This window comes from Strix aluco, chromosome 1 (assembly GCF_031877795.1).
Source record: "Strix aluco isolate bStrAlu1 chromosome 1, bStrAlu1.hap1, whole genome shotgun sequence".
Taxonomy (NCBI): domain Eukaryota; kingdom Metazoa; phylum Chordata; class Aves; order Strigiformes; family Strigidae; genus Strix; species Strix aluco.
The window spans coordinates 22,517,268-22,521,690 of NC_133931.1; positions in this window are offsets into that span (position 1 = coordinate 22,517,268).

The window sequence follows — 4,423 nt, forward strand, 5'->3', positions numbered from 1 at the left end:
GATCTTCAGTGGTGCCTGCCAACCTCAGCTACTGTCATTCTGTGATGTAGTCTCATCAGAGCTGAGCTGAGGGAACTAATCACCTTCCTTGACCCACTGGCAGTGTTCTTCCTAAGGCATGCTGTTGGCCTTCTCCACTGCAAGGGCACGTTGCTGCCTCATGCTCAACTTCTTTTCCAAAAGGAGCCCCTGGTCCTTTTACTGCAGAACTGCTTCCCAGGCAGTTGGGCACCAGTCTGTACATGGGGTTATTCTTCCCCAGATGCAGGACTTCACATTTCCCTCTCTTGAACTTCATGAGGTTCCTGTCTGACCATTTGTCCAGTCTATCGAGGGGTCTCTGAATGGGGACCATCTGGCGTATGAGCCACTCCTCCCAGTTTTATATCACCAGCAAACTCGGTGAGGGTGTACTCTGTCCCATCATCCAGGTCACTAATAAAAACGCTAAACAATACTGGCCCCAGTATTGACCCCTGGGGTACACCACTAGTGATTTGCCCCCTGGGTGGATTTCATGCCACTGATTACAAGCCTTTGAGCCCATCAGTTCACCTGTTTTTTAGTTCACCTCACTGTCCACTTACCTAGTCTGTACTTCATCAGTTTGCCAATGAGGATGCTATAACAGACAGTGTCAAGGGCGTTGCTGAAGTTAAGATAAAAAATATCCACTGCTCCCCTCTCACCTACTGAGCTAGTCATCTCATTGTAGGAGGCTATCAAGTTGGTAAGGCACAAATCAACACTGACTGCCCTTAATCACCTTCCTGTCCTTAATACAGTTTACTCCATCATCTTCCAGGGGATCAAGGTAAGGCTGACCAGACAGTAGTTCTCCAGATCCTCTTCTTGCCCTTCTTCAAGGTAGAAAGATGTTTGTTTTCTTCCAACAAGCTTGTTTGCGGTTAATTTTCCTTAAGTTCACTGAAATTCTCTCCTGCTCTGTCCTCAGCTATGGTGATACTTCCCCATACCACTTCCTGATCATTAATGAGAGTTACTAGGTCTTTTCTGCATCTGCTTAACTGCCCCTTTTACAAGCTCCTAGCTACCACATTTCCTCTTCTTCTGCCCAGTCCTCCACTTCTTCTCCCCAGTCACGGTGATCCTGGAACTCACTGCAGGTATTGCTTTCTACCACAATTTCATTACAAAGTTTTATTTCTCAGTTTTCAAATGGTATCCATCAGCATTTCAAGATTTATTCTAAATTTACTAACATATTAGTACATTGCTCTTTTAGATACTTCTGCTGTGCAGCAGCTGTCTCCCCTTCTCAGATTTTGACTACAGACATGTAAATTGTGACAATCCAGTTATGCCTGCTTTTCCTATTAGGACATAAATCATCTGTTGTTACTTACTATAATAAAAATAAAATTCCTGTACTACTCACATTCCAGAGTAGACTATGTTCTTCATTTCTTCCACAAATTACTTTCTATCTTAATCACTTGGCATGCTTCTCAGAAACAGAATGAAATTTTTCCATTTCTACACAGTTCAAACCCTGTTCTATTTGCCAGAAGTCTTTTAAGAACCATAGAAATAGAATAAACTGTAAAAAGAAAAGGTTTGATTCTAGCCTTTCCCTATAAATCAAATCTAACACAGACTAACTCCCACTCCTTGTATCCAAAGTATCTCTCTTCACCACTAGAAAAGCCCAATGGTGTCAGACATCAGCTATTCCATGGCTGGTCACTAACATTTAATAATCTTATCATCTTCCCTTCCTTGTAGACAGCAGTTCTGAGCCTGTTCAGCCACAGATAACTCCAGTCTAGATGCATTGCTGAAAGGAAACACACTGCAGGTATTTCCCTGCAGCCCATAGAGTGGACCACAGTAGAGCAGGTATTGTCCTGCAGCCCATGGAGAGGTCCATGCTGGAGCAGGTAGGCACACTGTAGCCTCTGGAGGACCCAAATCAGATAAGATAGACATGCCCTGAAAGAAATGTGGCCCCTGGAGGACCCATGCTATACTAGGTTTATGATGAAGGACTGCAGCCTGTGGAAGGAGCCATGCTGGAGCAGGGGAAAAGTGTGAGGAGGAAGGTGAAACAGAGAGGAACTGTTACAAACTGACCATAACCCCCCATTCCCCATCCCTCTGTGCCAAAGGAAGGTTAGGAATAAAGGAGGGAAGTTGAGCCTCAGAAAAAAGAATGGGGATAAGGTATTTTTATTTTTTGTCTGCTTCTCACCATCCAAATCTATTTTAATTGGCAATAAACTAAATCTTCCCCAAGTCAAATCTGTTTTGCCTGTGACAGTAACTGGTAAGCAATCTCCCTGTCTTTACCTCAACCCATGAGCTTTTTCACTTTCTTTCCCTGTCCCACTGAATAGGAGTAGTGAGAGCAGCTGGGTGGGTATCTCACAGCCAGCCAAGGTCAACCCACCACAGCCTCTAATGAGACTTTGCCATATTCAAGCTTGTGTCCTCTGGCTCTCATCTTATTACCCTGTAACTCTGGGAAGTGCTCAGGCACATCAGAATGCTCCATCTTCTCTGTATCCTCTGCTCAGGCAGTTGTAAATATCAGTAACATCTGTCCTTTGCTTTCTGTCTGTCTCTTCCCCAGGATGAAGAAACACCAATTTCCCATGTCATGGTGCTCCAGCTCCAGGTGTCATGACATGCTCCAGCCCCTGACAAGCTTGGGTAACTTCCACTGGACTTCCTCCACTATGGCACTCCATTTCCTGTAGTGCAGAGCCCAGATGCTACCTCACAAGTGCCAGATATTGGGGAAGGATGGCTACCTACTTACTAACAACACCCTAGGAGATGGTTGGCCTTTGCCCCAAGTGCAACTTGTTTTCTACAAGCAGTCCCAGGTCCTTTTCTGTAGAGATGCTTCCTGGCTAGTCAGCCCCCAGCCCGTACTAGTGCACAAGGGCTATTCCTCCCCAGGCACTGGACTTCACAGTTCTCTGCTGAAGTTCATGCAGTGCCTGTCAAGCCCATTTATCAAGCATATCACATTCCTCTTGCACAGTGACTGCTTCCCTCACCTCAGGTGGTGATGTCATTCTATTGTCCAGCTACCTCTTGCTTCTGTTCATTGGAAAATACTCTAGTGCTGATGTAGCAGGCACTAGGTCCCTTGAAGAGGACAAAGTACATAGCAAAGGAGTTTGTACAGTACTTACTGTAATTCTAGACCTTTATACTGCACTTGTTTAGGGTTTGAAAACAAAATCAAAAGGAAACTAAGATGAAGAATAGAGACAGCAGTTTAGCCTGATTCCTTCTGTGAACAGGAAAGCAGGATTACATGCTTCCAGTGGACCAAAACCAACCTCTTTACCCCTAAGTAGTTTATCTCTGTTACAATGGGCTCAGAACCAGGATGATTAATCTTTGTACATAGTAATTACAAAAGTCAGTGGAAGGGGCGTAGCTGGGTGGTAAAGGGGAAAACCACTTCCACTTGCTCACACACTTTAACCTGGTCAACACAGTAAGCAGCTGTTATCTTCTGTAAGGAAGCGTGAGCACAGCTGAACACTTGATCTCACTCCTTCCCGTTTTACCTATAAAAAAATAGTAAGAACAACAACTGTGATTTTATACAGTAAGTTTTTTTTTTGTAGACTTCAACCCCCCCTTTCATTATCAGTAGCTAGATGCAACCCTTGCACTCAAAAGCTAGCCTGCCCTTTTAATAATTGGAGATCTCAATGTTGGCTTATCAAAGATAGCAAGTTCATCAAAAGTGCCTCTGGTCTATGGTTAGATTTTCTATAGCTGAAAGCTCTTTACTGCTTAGATTCACAGTATTGGTATTTTCAGTTAGGGACCAAATCAGAAAAAAAAAATCCCGTGGTCACAGTACTTCAAGTCTTAATTCAAGTCAGTTTTAAAAGGTACTGGAGTTTTTACTGCTTATTTAGCAACTGGAATACATAGAATACTTGTAATAGCTGTGATAACTGCTACTGAAATAAACAACCCCTCTATACACATGAAAAGGAAGCTGTCATAGTCCCTATATGGTAGAAAGGATGCTGCCAAAAAAAAAAAGTGAGCATCTTATAGTACAGTATTCAAAGCCATAAAGGAGGCCCAAGATTCAACTGATTGAAAAGAACAAAGAATTATCAAGAAATCCCAAGTCAGCCTAGCTTGTTAGCATCCCAGGTTACTCTTATCTTTCCAACAATCATCTCATATATTTTCTTTAGATTCACAAAGATATAAACATGAAGAACATTCATACATAGGTTTGGTGGCCAAACAACATACTTGAGCATTTCTTCACAAAGGAAAAGACATACCCGCATCTCAAAAGTATTTGTGCTGAAGTCAATTGCATTTCTGTACCACTGCATGCAGGATGTAGCATCAGTTTTAGGACTTAGCTTCAGTGTAGACACGGATATTTACAGTTATATGTGGTACAAGAAAG